The sequence below is a fragment of the Nicotiana tabacum genome, chromosome 7 (assembly GCF_000715075.1).
Source record: "Nicotiana tabacum cultivar K326 chromosome 7, ASM71507v2, whole genome shotgun sequence".
NCBI lineage: Eukaryota > Viridiplantae > Streptophyta > Magnoliopsida > Solanales > Solanaceae > Nicotiana > Nicotiana tabacum.
The window spans coordinates 15,886,849-15,914,093 of record NC_134086.1 but is presented as its reverse complement, the minus strand read 5'-3'; the positions used below and the strand labels follow the sequence as shown (position 1 = coordinate 15,914,093).

The 27,245-nt window shown below is 35.1% G+C and overlaps 1 pseudogene; it reads left to right on the top strand.

The window, feature by feature from the left end:
• The window catches only part of LOC107786029 (ent-copalyl diphosphate synthase 1-like), a 110,865-nt pseudogene extending 84,285 nt beyond the window's left edge, over window positions 1–26,580 (top strand).
• The last annotated feature ends 665 nt before the right edge of the window (window positions 26,581–27,245 follow it).

Sequence of the window (27,245 nt, the reverse complement as noted above, 5' to 3'; positions counted from 1 at the left end):
AATGAACAAACAGATGTTGAATATAATTGTCAAGTCCAGCACCATCGGAAGAGACTATAAATCTATTGTTTAATTGTGTTGTTTGCACTTGGCATGTTTTAAAGACTGGAATGACGAAGGCATTTTGTTCTGCTACCTAAACACTTTATCCTTCGTTACCCCTTTTTGAGTCTTATTTATTTTCTTTCATACCCCTCGTTCGGAATCAGTAGCAACGAAAAAAAAAGAGAAAGAAAGAAAACAACAAAAAGAAAAAAAAAAGAGAAAAAAAAACAGAAAAGAAAAGAAAAATGATAACAAAAAAAACAAAAAAAACAAAGGAAAGTCAAATGAAAAAGAGGAATTGGGAACTACGTTTGACCTGATTCCTCAAAGAGGATACGTAGGCGCTTCACGGCTCGGTCATAGTTTTGAAAAATGAAAAAAAAATCAATCTATTAAGATATCCCCAAGCAAGAAACTGGGGTAGAGGTTGCGTTTGTTGTAAATAAATCTAGTTCCGAAGGTTGTAATTAATAACCCAAAATCGATGCATTTTTGAGCCTTTAATACCCTTTCTTTCTAGCCCTATCCAAAACCCACATTACGGTCCAAAGAAAGACCTTCTGATCAGTCTTCAAAAGATGCCAAGTCAGACAAATGAGAGTCTTACTGGCGAACATAACATTCTGTTCCACAGCAGAAAGGACTCTAATCTCCAGCAGAGAGAGTCATACCGGCAACACTCCAAATCCCCAGCTGGAAAGTGATACAAATGAGAGAGTCTTATCGGTGAAAACCTTCACAGGCACCATAAGGCGATGAAAGCTGAGAGAAGAACCAAAAATGAGAGAGACTTGATAGTGAAAACCCTTCGGGCACTACAAGTCGAATAAGATTGAGAATCAGATGGGGAATCGCCAATTGAAGATCTTGAAAGATGATTGACGGTAGAGGATAGGCCACATGTACATGTCATGACCATTAGAGTCGGTATCGGCGTTTGATAGGTTTTTATTTATAGTTTTTTTTTTAAAAAGAGTCTTCTTTTTCCTTTGTCTTTTATTCTGTTCCTTTTTATCTTTCTCATTGCATAGAGAATTCCCCAATAGAGTCTGTCTGGTCAGAACAAGTGTGAATTGACTTCAAAATATGCCATCAGCTTTCCGATTATGCAAGATAAGATCTGACTAGTACATCCAAGTGGTATAGTCAGCGAGGAACAAGCGCGAGGCCAGTGTCAAAAATATATATCCCCAGCAAAAGGCCTGTGAACAAAGCAAGGAAAGCAGTGAGCAGGATTTGGGAAATTCATACTAGACTAAAAGGTCGGGGAAATGCCAGTTTCCGAGCTATGCCACAAAAGAAGAGGGATATCCCCAGCAGGAAGGGATTATCCCCAACAAAAAATATCATCTCCAACAAGTTGATGAACGCAGAGCAAGGAAGGAGAAAGGGAAAAGCCATCCCAGTAGGAGTATCACAACCAACCACCATGTTTTAAACTAACAAATTTTGTTTGATTTGAAGCAGGTAAAGGAAATGGCATTGATTCCAGAACTGCATGCCACAAGGGATATTGTCAAACTGGGGCAGAAAATTTTCCTTTCATTTAGAAAATTTTCCGGAAATCAGGTACCCATTTGGGGAAAAATAAAGATAACACCAGTCTCAAGGGAAGTGGTCTTAGAACCAGTGCTGCCCCCAACATAATAAGTTCCAATGGAGGAAGATGTTCCCCAGCAAAGGGATGAAACTTGTGCTCAGAAAAGCAAAAAGCCAGTATCATTCCCAACAGCCTTCCGAAGAGTGAAGTACTAGTTCTGAAGGAGTCAGAATCCCCCAGCAGTGTTATCTTCGACAGCGTTATCCCCAGCTGATAATATTTTATCCCCAACAGGTAAGTAAATAATTCCCCGACAGTGTTATCCCCAGCAGTTTCGAGGAGTCCAACACAAGTTTGGTGAAAATCGGTATACTCAGCAGTTCCAATACAAGTTTGGTGAAAATCGGTATCCTCAGCGGTTCCTTTTGGGGAAAGGCAAAACGAGTCTCAAAGGAGGTAGTCTTCGAAGGAAGACAAAAAAAAAAGGGAAGCAGTTTGCAGAGGAATGAAACATCCTACTTAAAAGGAAGTAATTTTGGAAGGAGTAAGATAACATATTTACTCAGCAAAGTTATCCTCAGCAGTGTTATCCCCAGCGGATCATCGAGATGTAGAAGCATCCTCGACAGAGTCTCGGGCAACCCAGAGTGGGTAAGGAAAAGGGGAAGAGACATCCCCATCAAAATAATCCCCAGCAGTTTCAAGGGAAGACAACACAGGTAAGCAAATAATTCAGGAAGAAGGAAATGGTTCACCCATAGGAGACGCACTTCCTAAGCGAAGATTTCATTAATAGGAGACGCACTTCCTCGTTTGAAATCATTAGAGTTTTACCCATAGGAGATGCATTTCCTCCTAAGTTTAGAGTTTTACCCATAGGAGATGCATTTCCTCCTAAGTTTGGTTTTTACCCATAGGAGAGGCATTTCCTCCTAAGTTTAGTTTCACCCATAGGAGATGCATTTCCTCCTAAGTTTAGAGTTTTACCATAGGAGATGCATTTCCTCCTAAGTTTAGTTTTTACTCATAGGAGAGGCATTTCCTCCTAAGTTTAGTTTCACCCATAGGAGATGCATTTCCTCCTAAGTTGTTGTTAAAATCCTAGTCTGATGAACCCTCTCCCAGGATCAAAATCTTAGTCTGATAAATTTTTCTCCGAAGATAGAGACCTAGTCTGATGAACCTTCTCGTAGGATCAAAATCTTAGTCTGATGAATCTTTTTCCTAAGATACTAAAAAAAAAAAGACCTAGTCTGATGAACCTTCTCCTAGGATCAAAATCTTAGTCTGATGAATTTTTCTCCTAAGATAGAGACCTAGTCTGATGAACCTTCTCCTAGGATCAAAATCTTAGTCTGATGAATCTTTCTCCTAAGATACCAAAAAAAAAGACCTAGTCTGATGAACCTTCTCCTAGGATCAAAATCTTAGTCTGATGAATTTTTCTCCTAAGATAGAGACCTAGTCTAATGAACCTTCTCCTAGGATCAAAATCTTAGTCTGATGAATCTTTCTCCTAAGATAGAGACCTAGTCTGATGAACCTTCTCCTAGGATCAAAATCTTAGTCTGATGAATTTTTCTCCTAAGATAGAGACCTAGTCTGATGAACCTTCTCCTAGGATCAAAATCTTAGTCTGATGAATCTTTCTCCTAAGATACCAAAAAAAAAGACCTAGTCTGATGAACCTTCTCCTAGGATCAAAATCTTAGTCTGATGAATTTTTCTCCTAAGATAGAGACCTAGTCTGATGAACCTTCTCCTAGGATCAAAATCTTAGTCTGATGAATCTTTCTCCTAAGATACCAAAAAAAAGACCTAGTCTGATGAACCTTCTCCTAGGATCAAAATCTTAGTCTGATGAATCTTTCTCCTAAGATAACAAAAAAGACCTAGTCTGATGAACCTTCTCCTAGGATCAAAACCTTAGTCTGATGAATTTTTCTCCTAAGATAGAGACCTAGTCTGATGAACCTTCTCCTAGGATCAAAATCTTAGTCTGATGAATCTTTCTCCTAAGATACCAAAAAAAAGACCTAGTCTGATGAACCTTCTCCTAGGATCAAAATCTTAGTCTGATGAATTTTTCTCCTAAGATAGAGACCTAGTCTGATGAACCTTCTCCTAGGATCAAAATCTTAGTCTGATGAATCTTTCTCCTAAGATACCAAAAAAAAGACCTAGTCTGATGAACCTTCTCCTAGGATCAAAATCTTAGTCTGATGAATTTTTCTCCTAAGATAGAGACCTAGTCCGATGAACCTTCTCCTAGGATCAAAATCTTAGTCTGATGAATCTTTCTCCTAAGATACCAAAAAAAAAACCTAGTCTGACGAATTTTCTCCTAGGATAATTTGAAAAAAAACAACAACGTTTGAATTTTAAAAAAAAAAGAGTCATTTTTAGTTTTCTTAAAATTATCAATGTTTAGTTTTCCTAAAGCCAGGCGCCCACCTGTATAACGAGAGGCATACATTTCAGTCTTTACATTTCAAGTGTTGAAGTTGGGAGCCCGCCCATAGAACAGAGGCATACATTTTAGTATCACATCTCAAGTGTTGAAGTTGGGAGCCCGCCCATAGAACAGAGGCATACATTTCAGTCTTTTCATTCCAAGTGTTGAAATTGGGAGCCCGCCCATAGAACAGAGGCATACATTTCAGTCTTTTTATTCCAAGTGTTTTGAAGTTGGGAGCCCGCCCATAGAACAGAGGCATACATTTCAGTCTTTTCATTTCAAATGTTGAAGTTGGGAGCCTGCCCATAGAACAGAGGCATACATTTCAGTCTTTACATTTCAAGCGTTGAAGTTGGGAGCCCGCCCAGATAACAGAGGCATACATTTCAGTTTTTCATTTCAAGTATTGAAGTTGGGAGCCCGCCCATACAACAGAGGCATACATTTCAAGATCAAGTCAGAGGACAATAAAACAGAGGGTTACAATAGGAATCCCCAGCAGAAAACAATAAAAATCCCCGGCACCGGGAAGCAGAAGGTTGCTACAAGAGGTCCCAGCACAAACTCAAGTGCATGTGTCAAAAAAGAAGAAAAGCACCGGAAAAAATGCAAGCAGACAAGAAAGCAAGGCAACAAGAAAAATTGCAGTCTAGCCTAGCTTCTTGTTTTCTTTTAAGCACGGTGTAACAAGGAGATCGGTAAGCAGTAGTAATAGCATGCAACAACAGTAACATTGCAGTCCCATGGTAGTCCCAGCTACCAAAACTTCCCGAACTACATTAACCTGATTCCCCTTTAGCCAGGGATATGTAGGAAACCTTTGAAGCAAAGATTCGATTAAATCTTTTTCAAAAAATGCTTCACACGGAGTACTCGGATGGGCAAAAATCGCTCGCTTTATCTTTGCACGAAAACCCTTCGTGTATCCGGGCAAAGAGGGGCAGCTGTAAGCACGTGATTTTTGCCCTATATGAGAATCACTCCCAAAAAATTCAAATAAAATGATTTTCCTTGGTGTGCAATTTTGTGAGATTTTGTGATATTTTGGATAATTATTTGTATTTGTCTGTGTTTGCTTATTTGTTAAATTAATAAAAATACAAAAATATGTCGCATTTTGCATGTAGGATTTAATTCTACAATTGTTAGTAATTAAATTAGTTTTACAAAAATTAAAAATTACAAAAAATATGCATCTTTTGCATTTTTAGCATTTAATGTCCAAATGAACAATTTTATGCTTAATTATTACTTAATTGTGTGTTAATTGTTATTGGTAGTTAATTTGCGCTTTTATAACTTAATTTAGTTCTTAATAATAATTTAAGTATTTTTATAATTTAGTTTTAGAAAATAAAAGAAGAAAAGATAACAAAAATACAAATAAAAATCGGATTGGGCCACTTCTTCAAATTTCAACCTCAGGCCCAAATAATTGCCCAATCTTCCTCATGACCCAGTCTACTTCAGACCGGGTCGACCCGATCCGCCCCATTAACCCAATAACCCAACACCCCTTCTTCATTTTTGTCCTAACACAAAACAAAAAAGGAAAAACAAGACAAAAAACCCTAAAAACTAAAAAAAGCCATCCGCCTCCCTAAAGCTTGGCTTCTTCTTCCCCAAGCTCAAAAACACACAACCATGGCAGCCTTTCCACCTCCTCACGCCCAGAACAAGCTCCAACACCATCGTCGCTGCCTCGTCGAGCTCGAGCATGAGCTCGCATGGTCGTTGGTCGCCATGTCTTCATCTTCTCCGTCAACCTTCTCCAAAACGACCTGTTTATCCTCCTCCGCGTCACTGTTTCTGCTTCACCTCCAGCTGCTACTGCTTCTGTTTCAAACTCGACGACCATGGTTTCTTCAGTTGGTGCTGCTGCTCTTTCTTCTTCCTCGACCTCACCTTCGTCATCTTCTCCGCCATTGTTGCGTCGACCATAGTTGCTCGTCGACTCCCCCCCCCCCCCCCCCCGTTGCTGCGTCTTCACGTTCCAACAGAACCAGTCGACCAAACGACCACAATCCCGTCCAAACACCCAGCTCCACCATGTCGACGAACAGTTCGTCGACCACTGCTCCGACACGTCGCTACTGCTGCCCGTGTCCAGCTGCTCCAAACGGATGTTGATTACTCCAGCTTCGGCGTGGACATGGCTACCATCGCATCGCCTCAATGTCGGGAAGCTGTCCGTCGACCTCCCCGTCGACTTTGTCGCCGCTGCTTCTCCTTTTCCTCCATTGATGCTGCGTCGAACCTCCATTGCTACTGTTCGACGTTGATTCAGTCAATTTCTTAAAGTCGAGTTCGTCGTTGAGTTAGTCGTTGAGTCCGGACAGATTTATTCCCATTTGAGGTTCGTCGAAACAGTCCATACAATCTCCGGTTAGTAGTTTTTGAGTTTTATTTTGTCCGTATTTTGTTTTAATATTTTCGAATCTAAAATCGGCAAATGTTTGTTTTGTTCATGTCTATGGTTAGATATTTGATTTTTGGTTTTGTTCATGTTCATATGTTTTGTTAAATTAATTTTCAGATTTCAAATGGAAGTTAATTAGTTGTTTTTCATGTTTATTTCATGTTTGTATTATTGTTTAGGTAAATGTTGTTAGTTTAATGTTAGTTAGATACAAATTGAAGTTTAATTAATTATTTCTTCAATTTGGTTCATGTATTTTATGTATTTTCCAGAAATTGTTAATATTGTTAAGTTCAAGCTTAAATTCATAATTGTTTCTTCTTAGGTTTTGTTTTGTTATTTGCCTAAAAGAATTTAGTTGTAATAGGGAAGTATGTTGGTTTTAATCATTTGAATCCGTCGTTTTTATTTTTAGATTTAATTCATGTTCATATTATGTTTGGTTGATCTTGAATCCGAAATTTGTATAGTTTGATTTCTTGTTTATCATTTATGATTATTTCTTGAATTTGTTTCATAATCTTGTTTAAGTTTTATATAGGAATTGCTGTTGTAATGTTGTTAGAGTTGATTTTAAGTTCAATATTATTGAATTTAGAAATTTGAATATACTTGTTTGTTGTTGTTGAATCTGAAAATAGGTTTGTTGCTGAAAATATTGTTCAATCAAATTTTTAGTTGTTCTTTATTGTCCAATCATGTTCATGTGATTTATTGTTGAAATGTTGAAGAAATCATGTTCATGAGATTTGTTGTTTGAATTTGTGTAGAAATTGGTCACATTGGCGTTGAGTGTGATTAATTGATTTGTTATAGCTGATGGGGTGGTTTGGTAATTTCAGTAAGGTCGGAGGGGTAGTTTAGGAATTGTACATTTTGTAATTTTTTATGTGAAGCATGGGGGACAAGATGAAATGGGTGGGTTGTGATATAGTTATTTAATATAAAGGGGGGACAAGACAAATTTTAGTGTGGGGGAATCTTGTATTTATTTATATTAGGCATGTGGGACAAAATATAATGGGGTGGTGTGATATATTTATTTAATGTAATGGGGATGAGTGGGAAGATAATGGGTTTGGTAGAGAAAATGGGTTGATTTTAATTGATTAAAAGATTTATGGGATGGGATATAAGGAGAAGTCTTGAAATCAGACAAAACGGACAGAATAGAGAGAGAGAGAGAGAGAAAAAACGGACAGAGAATAAGAAAAAAAAAAAGAGCTGAATATTTAAGAGAGAAAAATTCCGAAAAATATTCAAACTTTCGAATAAAAGAAACTAAAAAATCTTCTGCTTTCTTTCATTGTTTGAAATCAGCATTAATTGTTGTTGTTTCATAAAAGTTGGAAGCATTTGTTTTGGGATTACTACTCCACCGGTCTGTTACTGGGTTGTTACTGTTGCTGGGCAGTTGTTGCTGTGTTGTACTGTTATTACTGCTGCTGATTCTCATCTTCATTTTCTTTTCCTTCCAATATCAGGTACACAACTGACACGCTGGTTATTGTAATCCGAAATATGAAGAATGAATACATATGAAGAATGAAATTTTGAAGTTTTAATTTCGTTTTTCTTTATTCCTTTTGTTGATTGTATTTAGGCTATTTCATGTATTACTAAATAATAATTGGAATAAGAAAAAATAACATAAGTTAGTCTTTAATGAATCAGTTCGGCAAAACAGGTTAATTCACTAGTTATGAAGGTTTCAAGATTATCAACAATAGGTTAATCATGAATAACTAGCTAAATTTAGCTAAGACATGAATTTAAATTAAATTTTGTAAATTAGGCATTAAGGCATTTGAGTTCAGGCAAGATTAGAAACTTCGTTTAAATCTAAATGACTTTCTAAAAAGTTTTAGTAATTATGGTTAAAATCTAGTTTCAAATGGTCGTGAATAATTAATCTCAATAGTTTTTTTATAACAATGCTGATTTTTAATCTAGCTGTATTTGATTCTTTTAAATATTAGTTGTCAAATTTTTATTTTATTTATAATTTCGAATATTTTTAAATAAAATTCCTTTTCATCAATATTTGTATTAATCTAGCAATTAGTATGTCATGCTTTCTTAAATAAATAAAATAAAAGCTAGTAATTAATTAGGATTTTTTTTCTTTATTTTAGAGACTAATTTTTATAGAAAAATGTAGTCGCTTTAAGATTTGTCCATTTAAAATAAATGAGATGAGCCTCGCTTAATAAAATGTATAGATTGCGGGGCCCTCAATAAATGTACATTTAATTGCTTAGAATTAGGGAGGAGCCGTTTTAGCAAATTTCACGGCCCTACCCAAAAATAATGATACGCTAGTCGCTTTAGGCGCGTATTTAACAATGTTATTTTCTTAAATACGGGTGTGCATTTATGTAACCCAAATCCAAATCTCAACGGAGTCGAAATGTGTCGATAACCACGGGTGCATTGATTGCGACGTGGTTTGAAATACGTTTTCACAATGTTGCAATTCTTCGTAAAATAATAACAATAAATAAAAAATAATAAAAGCGGCTAAAGGATAAAATTTGCACATAAGTTTATAATACGTATTATATCAGATAATCAAGCCGAATATAATAGTTGAGCGACCGTGCTAGAACCACGGAACTCGGGAATGCCTAACACCTTCTCCCGGGTTAACAGAATTCCTTATCCGGATTTCTGGTATGCAGACTGTAATACGGAGTCATTCTTTTCCTCGATTCGGGATTAAAATTGGTGACTTGGGACACCCTAAATCTCCCAAGTGGCGACTCTGAAATAAATAAACAAATCCCGTTTCGACTGTCCTTTAATTGGAAAAAACTCCTTGCACCCCGCGGGGGCGAAAAAAGGAGGTGTGACAGATGGAAATAGCTTACAATATGATTCTCGGAAGACTGTGGATTCACGATATGGATGATGTGCCATTTACCTTACATCAAGTTATTAAATTTCCATCACCATGGAGAATACATCAAATTCGTGGGGATCAACAGACATCCAGGAACATCAACTCTGTAGCAGATTCAAGTACAAAAAATGAAGAAAAGTAGCAATTACAGAATCGAGTTGAGGAACCACGACACAAGCGTCAACTGAACAGGGGCGAACAGATGTAGACTCAAGGCCCGATTCCATTCAAGAACCAGAAGAAAATGAGAATATCAAAACAAGGATTGAAGAACTAGAGGCTGTAGAACTATTCATACAATGACCTGAAAGGAAAGTCTACACTGGGGCCAACTTAAGCCACGACATGAAAGGTAAGTTGATTGAATTTTTGAAAACTAACGTGGATTGCTTTTCCTGGTCCCATTCTGATATGACAGGAATACCCCCGGAAGTAATGACTCACAAGTTAAATGAAGATCCATTGTATCCACATATCAAACAAAAGAAGAGAAAGCAAGGATCTTTCAAAAATCAGGTGATTCAAGATGAGGTTAAAAAACTTATAAAAATTGGGTCTATCTGCGAGGTAAAGTATCCTAATTGGTTAGCCAATACTATAGTAGTACCAAAAAAGAATGGTAGATGGCGAGTTTGTATAGACTACACCGACCTTAACAAAGCTTGTCCTAAAGATTCTTTTTCGTTACCATATATATATCAACTGATTGATGCTACTGTAGGACATCAATTGTTAAGCTTTTTATATGCATATTCAGGGTATAATCAGATCAAAATGGATCTTCTAGATGAGGAAAAACTTCATTTATAACAGACAGGGGGACTTACTGTAATAAAGTAATGCCCTTTGGCCTCAAAAATGCTGGTGCCACGTATCAAAGGTTGGTGACCAAAATGTTCCAGGAACATTTAGGAAAAACTATGGAAGTCTACATAGATGATATGCTTGTCAAATCTCAACAATCATGGGATCATATACCGCACTTGTCTGATACATTTCAGATCTTACAAAAATTCAATATGAAGCTGAATCCCGAGAAATGTGCATTTGGCATTTCATCAGGTATATTTTTGGATTTTCTTGTTTCTAACCATGGTATTGAAGCAAATCCCGTGCAGATTAAAGCCATTGAAGAAATTCCTGACACGCTTATAAGTAAGAAAGAGGTGCAGAGACTAACGGGAAGAATTGCAGCCTTGGGAAGATTTATTTCCAAGTCATCAGAAAAATATTTTAAATTCTTTTCAGCTCTTAAAAAGCAAGATCAGTTCGAATGGTCCGGGGAGTGTCAACAAGCACTCAAAAACCTGAAGGCATACCAGTCAAATCCACAGTTGCTCGCAAGACCAAAGGATGGGGAAAGGTTGCTTATCTACCTAGCTGTTTTAGAAGTAGCGGTGAGTGCTGTTTTAGTTCTTGAAGACCAAGGTAAATAGTCTCCAATTTATTATGTTAGCAAATCATTATTAGATGCAGAGACACGGTATCCTCATAGAAAAACTTGCACTTGCATTAATCATGACATCTAGAAAGCTAAGGCCTTATTTTCAATGCCACCCTATTTCCGTAGTAACTGCTTATCCATTGCGTAATATATTACACAAACATGAGTTATCAGGTAGGTTAGCCAAGTGGGCCATATAATTGAGTGAATACGACATCACATATCAACCCAGAACCGCAATAAAATCTCAAGTGTTAGCAGATATTTTGGCTGATTTTAGCCAAGGGATACAACTAGAAGCTGAAAAAGAACTACAAGTGTTCAACGGGTCTAATCCAGGAACTTGGACCTTATTTACTGATGGCTCATCAAATGTGAAGGGGGCAGGTTTAGGAATTATTTTGGTACCACTTACAGGTGAAACCATTCGACAAGCCATAAAATGTCATCCTATAACTAACAATGAGGCAGAGTATGAAGTTGTGATTGCAGGTTTAGAACTTGGCATTGATCATATCGTAATCAAAAGCGATTCACAGCCCGTAGTTAATCAAATGCTGGGGACTTATATAGCCAGGGAAGCACAATGCAGTAATACTTAAAGAAGGCACGTGATTTGGTTAGGCAATCCCAAACCTGGAAAGTTGTGCAGATACCAAGAGAGGAAAATGTCGAGGCAGACGCCCTAGCCAATCTCGTATCTGCGGCGGACGTGACGAATAATGAAAATGCTTCTTTAATTCATTTGTTTCATTCAGTACTCGATCCAGACAAAAATGAGATAAATTTCAATAACTTAACCTAGGATTGGAGGAATGCGATTGTCACTTTTTTGCAGTATGGAATCGTCCCCGAAGACAAGAAAAAGGTTTACATGCTTTGTAAAATGGTTGCTCGATACTGTTTAAAGCAAGGCAATCTTTATAGAAAAATATTCGGTGGTCCTTTTGCAAGATGCCTTGGGCCTTCTCATACGAAATATTTAATGAGAGAAATACACGAGGGGCATTGTGGAAATCACGCATGAGGAAGATCATTAGTAAAAACCATGATTAGAGCTGGCTATTATTGGCCCAAAATGGAAGAAGAAGCGGAAAATTTCATGGATAAATGTGATAAGTGCTAAAGATACGGTAGCAATATGCATAGACATGTAGACTTGCTACATCCGGTCGTTACACCGTGGCCTTTTATGAAATGGGGGATGGACATTGTGGGTCCACTACCACAACCAAAAGGCAAGGTAAAATTTCTGCTAGTACTCACTAATTACATTACTAAATGGGTGGAAGCAGGTGCTTTTAAATAGGTACGAGAAAAGCAAGTCAGAGATTTCATTTGGCGAAATATTATATGTCGATTCAGTGTACCAAAGAAAATCGTGTGTGATAATGACCCGCAATTTTTTCATTGTCAATAATGAAATCATTGTCAACAATTTGAAGAAACGATTGGAAGAATCCAAAGGCAATTGGACAGAGTTGCTGCCTGGTGTGTTATGAGCGTACTGCACGACAACAAAAACAAGTATGGGTGAAACACCGTTCTCATTGGTATACGGAGCTGAAGCCTTAATTCCAGTTGAGATAGGGGAGCCAAGCACGACGTATACACAAGCGACTGAAGAATCCAATAAAGAAGAAATGTGAATAAACCTTGATCTACTTGAAGGAAAAAAGGAAGATGAATTAATAAGAATGGCAGCACAAAAACAAGTCATGGAACGATATTATAATCTGAAAGCTTGCCTACGATACTTCAATATTGGGGACTTCGTACGCAAGAAAGTTTTTCAATCCACGAGAGCCGCTAATGCAGGAAAATTAAGTCCAACTTGGAAAGGACCTTACAAGATTCACGGTATCGTAAGAAAATGAGCATACGAGCTGGAAACAATGGATGACAAGATATTACCTTCACATTGGAATGTTGTTCACCTGAAGAAATACTATTTCTAAGGAGTACACACGGCTAGGTATCCTCATTTTAAAATTTTATTTTTGAATTGTTAAAATCTTACTAACGATTTTAGATGATAGGCAAAAAGCTAACCCGTACTAAATGATGAATCATGACCTGCAAGGCACGTGGAAGAATATAAATTCCAGGTCTAGGGTTACAACTATTCTAATAGAAATTCAGACGGGTTAAGCAGTCTTCATCTATAATCGCACCTCCGAGTCCCGTATGTTTTTTTCCTTTTCAGGAAAAGGACAAAATGAGAGGAGTAATCAAGTGCTCGAAACTTCATACTTCAAAGATCAAACACTTGGGGACTATATAAATACATAGACATATATGTAAAGAAGGCAAATAAGATCGAGATATAATTATATGTAAAGAAGGCAAAGAAGATTGAGATATAATCAAAGTTCAAGTCAAAGCCCGAAAAGTCTACTCATTGAATGAGTCAAGTGCAGAGCAAAGTTATGAGCCAAGAACATAAAGCCAAAGAAAACCTTATCATAGTTAGGTTAAAGGCAATATATAGAAACGGGTTATGAATAAAAACCTCGTATTTTATTTTCTTTTTTGAAATCTGTTGTATAGAAAATAGTTACGAAAAAGTCATAGAAGTTATTTAAATGTATGTAAGATGTTATTGACAAAGTTCAAATAAAAACTTTATCAAAGTTATTTCAAGAAACATGTGTGTTCCTATTTCTTTTATAAAATTCATGTTTTTAACATTCATGAAGTTAAGAAATCATTTTATGAAATAAAAGTGCAAATTATTCAAATGAATCCTTGAATATAAGGGCAAGAATGAGCAAAACAGAAAAATAACTAAGTCAGAATGGAAAACTTCTTAATATTGAAAAGTTTAGACTAAGTATGAACTTAGTCATAAACTATTAGTCGTTTATACAAAACGCCCCAAAAAGGTCTGGGGACTTGTTGTTTTAAAAAAAACTAAACCCCCAAATGGGACCGAGGGTTATAACCACATTCCACCAAAAAAAAAGCCTTAAAATTTGTCACTGAGGAGTCGAAGAAGGAACCAAAGCAGGGTCACCAGCAGTAGTAGATTCAAGTTGGGTTGAAGGAGTTGGAACATTCACCATACCCATATCATCTTCAATATGTTCAGAAGTTTCAGCCACGGGAGAAGGAACTTGGCCTTGCTGAGTCTTTTCAATAGTTTCTTGTATTTTAGCTAATTCAGCCTCCAAGTTAAAGCTCTCTTGGCTAACTTCCACAAGGGTATCACGGCGAGTATTTAAAATGCCCAACTCGCTTCAATTGCGGTCTTGTCCTCAAGAATCTCGTAATCTTTCTCCCATTCAGCAATTTCACTTTTAAGCTTTTCATTCTCAGCCAAGACAGAATTGTAAGAATTTTAAAGAGAAGCACGTGAACTTTCTAAGGAATGGACCTTATCAGAAGACTCTCGGAGGTCTTCTTGAGTCTGAGTCAAAGTTTGCACAAGTTCATCGGCATACACTTCTTTCTCACTTAAGAGAGCCCTCAACTCTCTAATCTCTTCACTAGCCTTGGAGAGTTGCTCGGAAAAAGATGTTTCGAGGAGATTCTTGTCTTTTCCAGCTTGGTTTGAGGAAGCTTTTTCAACTGCCAATTCTGAAGTTAAAACTTTCAACTACTGCTCTAAGGTGCACTTGCTCTCTTCTAACACTTCCATGTCAATTTGAAGGCTTTCATATTGCTCTCTCCAGTTGTCCGCTTCAACTTGATAGTCGTGCATTAACTACTCCGTGTAGGAAACCCTCTTCATCATTTCTGTACGAACGAGGTCAATCTTAAAAAAAGAGGAAGGTTAAGAACCTTAATAGAAGAAAGGAGTAATAAAGCATTAAAAGGAATACCTTTAATGATGACTGCACTATGTCATTCATCCAAGTCAAAGAGTTGTGACTCTCAAGCTTGGCTCTCTCGATTGGACCAATCAGGGGTTTCAACCACACATCAGTCCGACCTGATTTTCTTAAAAGATTACCATCGGCAGGAACCTCGATGATAACTTGTTTCATAACTTCACTTCCACTTGAGAAACCAACCTCAGTATGAGGAACAGTTGTAGGGGGAGCTGTGGAAGGAGTCAAAATAGCCTGGGGCGGAGCAGCAACAGTCACAACTAGAAGAGAAAATGCCACAGAAGCAGATATGCAAAATGAGGCAAGGGGAACTTCATCAGAAACTGGACCCAAACTTTCACTACAAAACCCACGAGCAAAAAGCTGACCAACAGGATCACAAGTAGCCGCGGGAGTATAGTCATCGGAAATCACCAATGAGGCTTCAACAGGCTCAGTTAGAGGAATAGAACGAGGGGGAGATGCTTCATCATCTGGAATAATGCGTCTTCTAGCTCGTGGCCTTTTTATCAAAGAACTTCGTCTTGTTCTTCCTCTTCTTCAGAGTCTTGATCAGCAGAAGCTTTCCTTTTCGATGAAGAACAAAAAATTATTTCTTGGGCTCTTTCCACATAAATTCTGGAAGCTATGACGGCCTCAGCGCTTATGCCTCTAATGGAAAACCCTAACAAAAAAAAGGGTTAAAGTAATTTCTAAGGAAAGAAGTAAACAGAAATGCAAAAGATATAAAGAAAAAAGCACTTACCGTGAGTTTTCACTTTTCAACCAAACCGATGAGAAAGGTTTTTCCAGGACCTACCATCCATCGGAGCAATACTTAACAGCTTTCCTACCCAACCACGGAAATGGAGAATTTCATCTACAACTCCTATGGTTGTTGAAAAAGAAGAGGAAATTAAAATGACAACCATCAAAATTGAGAAAAAGGTATGGGAAAGTTATAAAAAGAAAACTCACGTGCAAAATTCCACTTCTCAGGAAATGGAACATTCTCTTCACCCACTAAACCAACAGTGGGAGTAGCAACAAACCTGGCATACCAGCCACAGTCCTTATCGTCTTCTGGGTTGACCAGAACTCTTTTACTTCTCGCTACTAAAGTAAAAATTCCTTGACGAAAGAGTTTGGGAAAATAAAGATGGATTAAATGGAAGAAAGTAAAAGGCATGTCAGCCATGTTGGCCAAATGCCTCAAACAAGCAACAACCCTCCACACGATGGGGTCAATCTGTCCTAAGCAAACATCGAAAAATCGATAGAATTTGATGATAACAGGTTCAATAGGAGGTATGAAATTCAATGTGAAAGGATATGTATATACGAAAGAAAACCCAGTCAAATAAGAAGTGATTCTTTGGTTTTTATTGGGGATTATAATGGGGAAATCATGGCTCCAATGACAATCTGTATGAACAACAGAAATCAAACCTTCAGTGATTTGAGTCGGGTAAATATCATCACGATCTAATAAAGACATAGAAGAAACTTGGTTTCTAATGGACTCTCTATCATTGTAAAAAGATAGTTCAGCAGGAACAATTTCATCTACCAAAGGTTCACGAAGAGGTTCAGTGGGTTTTTTATTTTTAGATGAAGACCTTTGAGAAAGAGAACCTCTGGTTCTAGAAGGAGGAGTAGAACTTGTTGAAATAATAGAAGGGCCTCGTGAAGAGGAAGATCCTAAACTACGAAGTCTTCCTCCTCTCCTACTTCTGACAGGAGCGAGATGAAGGTTATAAATGATGGGGACTCTCCGAGGGTTAGGGTTTGAAGAAAACATAGTAGTACGAGGAAGAAGAAAATAAGAATTGGATATTCTAAACTTTTTGTGAGAAAGACAAGGGTGAAAAGTTATATTTATACTCAGAAGCAACCGTCATAGAAAAAGGTGCAATGATGGAAACGTCCTGTCGTTTCGTAATTTGTGAAACCGTAAAAAGCCTTAAAAGACGCTAAAAAGTTGCAGAACCAACCAGGAAATGCACGTGTTACAAACATTAAATGAAAGTGACAAATGAAGCATCAGTTCCAGAGAAGAATTAATGGCGGCAAATATTCCCGCTTTAATGAGATCAACTTCCCAAATATTCTATTGATGAATAAATGGCAAGTGGGGGGACTATCTGTATTGAGAAAATTTAAGTTCATGTATGGAATTGATTGTAAGATGACACGTCATGATACATGGACTGGTCAAAGGATGATGGTTGGCAGAGAATAATCAAAGAAGCACGAGCTTCAACATGCACAGGCACATATTTAGGAAAAACAAGAAAGATAGATGCTCGAACCTCTTTATGATTAAAGAGAACGAATCTGATAGCAAAAAAAGTATAGATATGTATTGTCACGCATTAAATACGTAAAACTTTAGGGAAACTGTATTGAATCAAATATGATTACCAATTATAACGTCACATGTAATGCCATTAATTGTCAATAATGACTCTATTATGGTAGAAACAAACGTATTACCTAGAGATAGCTATAAAAGGAGAAGACTGATCATTTGTAAGGACAGGAAATACTATTGGAATATATTGATTTACTTTGCTTTTATATTCAGCTGTTGTTTATCAATTATTCTTATTTCTATTTGATTATTAGTAGTCCGAGTTCTTCTAAAATAGGTTTTGACCGAAATCCTGATTTTTGGTCAAACAATGATAAGTAAGATAAATTACATATTACAATGTGTTAAATTAAATTTTGCAATATGCCAATATATTAGTCTTACCTTTCTTTTGTGAATTATCCCAAAATATTGTCTAGGTTCCTTGAAGAAAAGTTTGCATTCTTTTACAGACCCTCGAAAGATCCAATGGCTCTACTTTTACACTTTTCAATAAAATTCTATATTTTATTGTGCTCTTCTCAACAATAAGAAAACCAAATATCTCCAATAAGTTTCTCAACTTATACTCATCATTCTTATTTTCAATTATTTGCCAAATGAACAATCAAATTAGGACGGATGAGGCTATTCCTCTTTCGCTTTAAATGCAATAAAAGTAGTGATTATTAATTTTCTCCCTTTTCTTTAATTTATCGATAGGTTCGTGTATCTTTAGGCGATAGAAAGTGGAACTCCTTTTAAGTAATATTCCATGTTATATGTGATATTCCATGGTATATATATATATGTGAGTAATGATTATGTGTGCGCACTAGGATACCAAAAGAGACAATGCACAAAGTGCCTACAACGTTACTCCACAGTTTGGAAGGGATGCAAGATTTGGACTGGCAAAAGCTACTTCACTTGCAGTGCGCTGATGGGTCTTTCCTCTTTTCTCCATCCTCCACTGCCTTTGCACTTATGCAGACTCATGATACTAATTGTCTCAATTATCTCGCAAACACTGTTCAGAAATTCATTGGCGGAGGTACGTATTCAACCAAGTTTATCACGACGAGGCCTTTTACCTCTAAAGCAAAAAATGTTTAATAGTCTTTGCTAGAGGGCATAATAGATCACATTCATTTTAAGACATTTGACTCTAAATTTTGATTCGTCTCCATCTTTTAGTATATTTACACTACTAAAATTTCGGTCAAAATTGTCCGTAGCTAGGTCGGTCAAAAAATCGACCAAAGTCGGTCGGTATTTGAAAATATTTTCTTTTTAAAATTTCTTTTACAAAAACAACCGAATTCAATCATTTTTTTTTGTGCGCCAAAATGCGAGAAATTATTTTTGCGTCATGGGAAGTTTATTTTTCAAGATCGACTAACTTCGGCCGATTTTTTTAAAATAAATTAGATTTATATTTAGAAAACTGACCGAAATCGGCCGGCTATCTCAATCGGTCATTTTAATTTATTTTGTTTTAACGAAACTGACCAAAATCGATTGGTTATTTTCGTACAAAATGCGATTAAAGAGTATAAATAAAATTAAAGAAAGTCTTAAACCAAAAAGCATCAATGGTCTAGTGGTAGAATCTATACTATATTAAAAGCACGAAGGCCCTTAGCGAAATGTCGTTCGCCTTTTTTACCCTTTTAAAATAATGTTCACACTGGACAAAATAGTCTTTCCATTATTTTCCTAATATTTAGAAATATTATTTAATTATTTTCCTATATTTAGGAATAAAGATTTAATTAGTTTCCTACTATTTAGGAATAGTCATTTAATTAATTCCCTATTATTTAGGAGTAATCATTTAATTATTTCCTAATATTTATAACTTTTATGTTTTAATACCTTTATGTTCTAGAATTTCAAGTACATTGAATTTACACTATGAAAGTTTTGTTCATGTTCAAGTTCATTCATACGTTGGAGTATCAAATTTCTCTTTTTAGGTTTAGAAGGGCCTTTTTTAGTTAATAAAATTTTGACATATTATTCACACGCAGCTCAATTTGACATATTATTCAAATTTCAAATTCATTCATACGTTGTACTCCTTTTAGGTTTAGAAAAAAACAAAACACTTTGAACTTCTTTTTGATTTAGGAGTATTTATTTTTTGATAATATTTTCTTTGTCTATTTGAATTATACACAATTAAACCTTATTTCAATTATATAAGCGACTACTTCTATTAAAGAAACAACGATTTCATATTTTATTATCAAAACTTTGTGTTGTTCGGGTATTGATCAAAAAGATTTGTATTAGTAGTTGAATTTTGAATTTACGTATTTGTATTAGTAGTTGAATTTATTTACAAGCTAATTTGAATTTTGCATTCACGTATATTATTTTTAAAAGTTTGTTCTTATTAATACGAGGGTCATGCGCTATATTAAAAATATGAAGCCGCTTAGCAAAATATTGTTCGTCTTTTTTACCTTTTAAAAATAAGAGGGTGTTTGGTTAAGCTTATAAGCTGGTCAAAGTGGCTTATAAGCACTTTTTGGCTTATTTACGTGTTTGATAAAATTAAAAGTGCTTATAAGTTAAGTACTTATAAGCCAAAAATAAGTCAAAAGCCATAAGTTGGTCTCCCCCAACTTATCAAATTTCAGCTTATAAGCACTTTAAGTTTGACCAAAATATTTATTATTATATCCCTAAAATACTTCTTTTTAAAACAAAACTCTTCGTATACCCAGTTCTTCAGGTACATATTATTAATTTCAGCACTTTTATCCAAACACATAACTGCTTATTTTTTAAATTAGTTTCAGAACTTAAAAGTGCTTTTCAGCACCTAATGCTTATTAGCTACTCTAAATCAGCTAAGCCAAACGGGCTCTAAGTTTCATACTAGACAAATTAGTCATTTAATGCTTTCCTAATATTCAGGAGTAATTTTTTCCTTATTTTAACTACTTTGTAAGAATTTCTATATAAGATTTTAAAAGTTTAGTATTTTACCTAAAAAATTTTCTTATTCGGACTTTGTAATATAAATATAATATTTTTTGAAAATTTAGATGGGAGAGCATTCTCGCCTATATTCCTCAATGAAGTATCTATTTTTTTAAATAACTCTTATGTAGTTATTTCTAATTTTGAAGCTTAATTTGGTAGATTTTAGTGTTCCCTAATAAGGATGCAATATCAAGAAAATAAAAGACTATGAAAAATAGGCAAAGTTGTTTCTGACAAGAAAAATGCCACAAACAATGATTCTTCGGCCTTTTGTCATTATATTTTAAATTTTTAATCACATAAGAAAAAAAATTTCCCTCTATTTTTCTTTCATATAACCTATTCACGGTTAGTAAAACTCAATTTACAAGTGTTTTTTAAAATTTGATTGATATTTACTCATAACTATTTTTGAAATTTGATTCCGTAAGTGTTTCGACAATATTTTTTTAGATAATATCTATTATTAGGTTTACAAATTGGAGTTATTTTCATAAAATTAATTTGTAAGTGTTTCTTTAAATTGAAAGCATAACTGATAATTTATATTTTTTTTTTGCTTGGATTTTTGAAGACACTGTACCTCTTTCATCTTTATTTCATTACTCAAATAATTTATAATAAAATATTTATGTAATTTTTACTATTTTATGCTTATTAAGATAGGATACACGCGCAACGCGCGTACACTTAGACTAGTAGTATTAGATGATGCTTTTATTAATTATATAATTTAGAAAGATCAACAGAAGTCGATCTTTTTTTGGTCGTCCTTTTTCTTTTGGGTCGGGTGTGGAATACTATCGTAAGAATTCGACCGCTACGAGTTGATCGCTTTTCTAATGCTACGTTGACTGTTGAGTTTTTTTTTTTTTTGGCTAATCATTTAGTTCCGAATGTATATCCGGTGGACTTATTTGAGCACATTTGGATGGTTGATCGATTGGAAAGACTTGGAATTTCTCGGTATTTTAAGGCAGAAAATTAAAAAATGTATTGATTATGTCAATAGGTACGTAAAAAGTACACCTACAAATATATTTGAGCAAGTTAGGAGAAATTTAAGGATTAGTATATATGATACAAGACTATTGTTCATTTGCAGACATTAGACAAATAAAGGAATCGGTTGGGCTAGAAATTCCAGAATTCAAGATATTAATGACACGGCCATGGCTTTTAGACTTTTAAGGTTGCACGGCTACGTAGTTTCTGCTGGTTAGTACCTAGTTCAGTAAAATCTACATATGTCTTGTTCCCTCTATATAATAAAATCCCAGGCCATTGTTTTAGCAATAAGTTTAAGCAAAGACGTCTCAATAAAATTCGTGACCTAAATTAATATTTTAATAAGGGGCGTTAATTTTTTTCTTTGTTTGTCTATAATATAGTTATCTTACGAAATATAATATATATTACATTGGTTTCTTTTTTTTTCTTTCTTTCTTTTTGTTTATAGTGTAGTTATCTTACAAAATATAATATTTAATATCTACATCGGTAAGAAATTCAAGTTAATAAAATGTTAGCCACATATTTACAATTCGTCACCTTGGATCTTATTGTAAAAAATATTATTCATCAATATGAAGATTTGTGTATCTTAATTCAAAGTTCTAAGATATTTCTATTGTTAAAGAATAGATAGTCTTTCTTTCCATTTCTATAAAGATTTTATCTCTTTTTTTTATTTTTATAAACTTCAATATTGTCTAAACGAAAATAAGATAGTAAATCCACAACTAAAAAAAATTTTGGGACTCCAAAATTTAGGAGGCCTAAAGCAAAGGCTTTACTAGCTTCCCCTTGAGTCACCCCTGAGTTTAAGTTATATGCATAATGCTGTAAATAAATTTTATATCAATTGCATAGTTTACATAATTTGGTAGATTCTTACTTTACTTTTCAGGTTATCAGTTCAAATTAATTTTTATCACTAATTACCTATTGTTCCAGATTTTTTTTATTTATATAAAATGTACATATGTAACATAAGCTATAAGTTTGGCGAACAAAGTATATCTTTGGCGTAGGCCCTATATATGTGTAAGAAAGTCAATATTAAGTTTCGAACTCAATTATTAACTTTGAGGTTGTTGTCTTAGAATTCAGAACCTATAATAGATCCGCCTCTGTATTTATATAAAACTTAAACTCGTTAGTAATTAATGCTTTCTTCCCAACAGATGTATTAAAAAACTTTGAGAGCAGGGGTGAATTTTTCTGCTTCGTGGGACAATCGAACCAAGCAGTGACTGGAATGTATAATCTGTTTAGGGCTTCCCAGTTGATGTTTCCTGGAGAGAAGATACTTGCTGATGCCAACAACTTTTCCTCCAAATTTTTGCAAGAAAAACGAGCTCAAAATCAACTTATAGACAAGTGGATCATCACCAAAGATCTTCCCGGAGAGGTAAACAATTAATATTAATATTGAGGGCCATTTAGTTTAGAAAATTTAATAGTTTCCAAAGAAACCAACAATATTAAAGAACAGATCAGAAATCAAACCAATTGTTTATGAATTTTAAATTAAAATAATGTAGTATTTCACAAAAAATCAACATAAGTAAATATATATGCTCCAAAATCATTCTCCCAAAAGCTAATCCGATCGAGTGAGATTTGTTATAGTGGCTGATCGAGTCTGTTGACCAATAATTGATAATTAGCTGGATGTTAGAGTCTCTTGGAGAGTAAGTAGAAATACTATTAATCCTCCTGCATAACTTTTTAACAACATTAATTGTTTTTCAAAACTAGCTTTTTACAGATTAAGCCAATCCAAGCGCCCCCTTGATTAATTGGTTTCTTATTTTGTAATATAATTTGTTTTGTGTGTGTGTGTAACAGGTAGGCTATGCATTAGACATAGCGTGGTATGCCAATTTGCCTCGGATAGAAACGAGGTTCTTTCTGGAACAATATGGTGGTGAAGACGATGTGTGGATTGGCAAAACCTTGTACAGGTACTTTTTGCAATTAACTTTTCTCAAATAAAAATAAAATTGCTTCCTTCTCACTTTTTTCCTTCATTTTTTTCTACTTTATTTAATTTAAAAAGGTAAAATATACTTGTGATATTCTCCACACTTTTTTCTCTTTCTTCAAATAAAATTGTCTAACTACTTGCAAAGGTTGTGCTTTGTCTGCAGTCTTCACGATTGTTGTGTTTTGTTCAATCGGGAGAACGGATTAAACTACTCTTCATTGTCTATTTAATATGGTATTCTTTCCTTTAAGACTTGTCTAAAAAAGAAGATACATTTTTATACTTGAAAGTTTTTAAAATTTAAATTTCTTATTGTATCCTCACTGATATACTTTATACGCATAAAAATATTATAAATATTTAAAATCATAAGTGTAAAATACTTTTTATATATGCCAAGATCTTTTTTTTTTTTTTTTTTTTTTTGTCAATTCGATCAAGCACCCTTGTATAAAAAGAGGAGGGAGGGAGTACTAAAATAGAGTGTCTACAATAGAAAGTTGTCAGAAAACTTTAAGTATAGGGCTGTCCACAAAGATAAGGACAATTAATAAGCTCTAGAAACCCATCGTCTTTTTCGTGGAAACTAACCTACGACCGTAATATTGTTCGGCGATGTTGAAGCAAGTTGTCAACATGCGATAGTGATGTGCTTTTTTGGTGAAAGATCTGCTCAGTGTGTTAACACCTTCATCATAACTCAATAGTTGGCCTACGTACGTACCAATGAACTCCTGAAAAGTCCTAATTATTGTATACTGCGTCGTGTGCATTCAAGGAGTGCGTGTGTGCATTCTAGGAGTGCGTGTTCTATATTAGGAATTTCTCTAACTTCAATTCAAGATGGAGGGACTTATCCGACCCTTACATCCCCCGGTGATTTTACTTTTGAGCTAGCGGTTTCCTACATTTGCAATAACGATAAATATAAGTATCTAGTCATAAAAAGTGATTAGTAACCTGAAAAATAAAGCTTACAGTAGTATTTGCTATAACGGATTAAGATAGTGTAAAAAATTTACGCTATAAATGCATATAAGTACTCCTTCACTTTTCAGGATGCCATTTGTCAATAATAATACCTATCTGGAGCTAGCAAAATTGGATTACAACAATTGCCAAGCAGTGCATCAGCATGAGTGGAGAAACATTCTCCAGTAAGTCTTACTTATATTGAGTGATCATGCAACTTCAATAGTGATCAGGTTAGTCGTAAATTGTAATAAGTCGATGCATACAATTTCATTAATGAGGACGAAATGAACTGGTCAAGAGGTAGCTAGATTCTCTTGAGGACGAAATGAACTGGTCACTAGCTATAGCTAGATCTTCTTGATTCTTACCATAGGAAAATCTCGGATTTAGATCAATCTGCTCAGAATGAGTATTATCTTTATATATGCATGCATACATTTTAATTTTTTCTTTTGCATATATTTGTATTCATAATTCGAGTAGAAAGCAACAGGTTCAGCTGAACCCACCAAACCTACCTTGATTCTCCTCTAATTCTTGCATGGTTGCATGCACGCAGGTGGTACAGAGAGTGTGGATTAGGAAAGTTTGGATTTAGCGAAAGAAACCTATTGGTGACGTACTATTTGGCGGTGGGGTGTGTATTTGAACCAGAAAGGTACAGAGAGCGGCTGGTTTGGGCCAAAACCGCTGCTATTATGGAGACTATTAAACGCCACTTTGGCAGTTCCCAAATCTCTGGGGAACACAAGACGGCTTTTCGTCATGAATTCGCACATTGCAGCAGCAGCCACCTACACTGCCTGAACTCTAATACTAGGTGAAATTCATCGCTACGATGCCTAATTCCTACTAAAAATACAAAAAATATACGTATATCAGTTCATGCATGTATGCCATAGACAGTGGCGTACGCATAATCTTTAATAGGCAATGTCACAATCGACCAACTAATAAATTACTATAATGACAAGCGTTGTTATTTTCTATTCGTATCCCCTTTATTTTCATTTCCCACGGTAGAGATTTGGATATAGAATCTTCAAATATTTTAAGATAAAAATTTATATATTTAGAAACTATTAAAAAAATTACTACTATAAGTCACTATACTTACTACTACAAAATATGGTCAAAAAAAGATTCTTTTGACTTTTCAAATAGGCAGAAAAACTTGGTTCCAACATGATTTTATTATATAGAACTTCATGTTTTTAGTTTTTTTTTTTCATATGTATACATAATTCCTGGTTAAAAGAAGGTGTTCAGTTTAATGCAAACCCGTTCTCAATTTGATTGTGGTCCTAAGGTTACTGTTCTAGACGTACGTACTATTCATGTATTTACTAATAAAAGGGTGAACCGTTTTTTTTCCTTTTCAATTGTGTGAGCTACTTTTGTGTTGTTTTGAACTGGAGAATGGCAGGTGTAGGACAGAACAGAGACTCGTCGGGACTCTACTCGGAACCCTAAACCATCTCTCACTGGAAGCATTGGTGAATCATAGCAGAGACATCCATCAACACTTGCGTCATGCTGTTAGTCCTACTTGCTATATTTTCTGTAGAAGTTCAATATTGAAATATATATGGTTTACGACAAAGAAACCTTAGAAAAAATATTGTTAATGTCATGAACGTGTACAGTGGGAAAAGTGGCTGGTGATATTGGAAGATGGAGGCGAGGGAAAAGGAGATGCAGAACTCCTAATTCGTACGTTAAATCTCTGTGCCGGCATGTCAGATGAACTATTGTTGTCGCATCCTATGTATCAAAAGCTCCTCAACATCTCCAATAATGTTTGCCACCGTCTCAGTCTTTTCCAGCAGCATTCTAAGGTTAGATGATAATTAATATGCTGCCAAATTTAGATCATATAGATGTTGTTTAACTTATATGACCTACAGTACTCTAAGAAATGTTTGCACTATTAGGTCTCATGGGCGTATGCAGGATTTTTAGTAATTGGTGTCAACATTTAAAGAAGTAAACGAGCGAATATATTACTATAACAACATCATATTTTTAAAAAAACACAATTAAAGTATACTATTACAAATCTCCATCGACGAGTTTTTAGTTTTGAAATTTATCCATAATAGACTCATAAAGAATATTATTAAATTACTTACTTCATTTTTAATCCAAAATAGACTCATTAGGTAATGAATCGAACTTTTTTAAAAAAAGGAAAGGAACCAGTTGGCTCCAGCAGCAGTGCCAACAAAGCTCTAGCACTATTTCTTGTAGTAGATACATTCTTAACGTGTATACATGAGCATATCTTTAAGGAGGTCAAATGTGCATGTTGGGTTACAATATAATTCGACGGGTTAAAGATCGCCGAATTAATAAACGGGTTGGATATTATATTGGTACAGAATGCTGAGGATCAGAGGATTGAAAAGCAGCTGGAAATATCGACATGCATGGAGATAAAAGATGACATGCAACAACTAGCTGAGCTCGTGCTATCCAAATCTGATTGTTCAGATGAAGATCTAGATGCCAACAACAAGCAAAACGTTCCTTAATGTAGCCAAGAGTTTCTATTATGCTGCTTATTGTAATCCAACAACAGTCAATTTCCACATTGATAAAGTACTTTTTGAAAAAGTACTTTAATTTAATCATTCTAGGGTATATCAAGTTTGTGTTGGTGCATTATTCTGATCTTATATGTATTTCTACACAAAAGACAATAGTACGTATTAGAAGAAAAAAATGTAGATGTAAAAGAGTTTAACTTCTTTTTACTAAAAATGTTCATGAATTTTATATTATTTAGTCATTTAAAAAATAACTGCAGCTAACTATTCATAAAAAGTAGAATTGGTAACATGAAAGCTAAGACAAATTACTGGCTATACCAAGTTAAAATACACGAAATCAAGAATTGTCTAAGAAAATTGGAAGGTTGATATTACTAAAACAAGGTAAACTAATGGGCAAAAAGGAACAATATCTTTTGATCCAATATATCATTCAAAAAATAATGTTACCATACTTAAAGAGGTTTTTGATTCAACAAATTTGTGTAGTGGTACATTTGGGAAAGAGCATTTAATTTGTGTTTGGATTCTTTTGCCAAAAAAGGTCCAACTCAAGTGAGGTGGATGGTAAAAGAGCTTGTCCCTCTGAGCCCATCATACGAAAATGGCAGGCAAAGTGATCAAAAGATAGCACATCAAGATCAACCTCAGAGTGGAGATGAAATATATATAGATCAAAACATTAAGATCTTGTTTCCCGTTTGGGACAAGCAAGGGTCAGTTAGACAAGACATATATATAATCTTCCCTAACCAC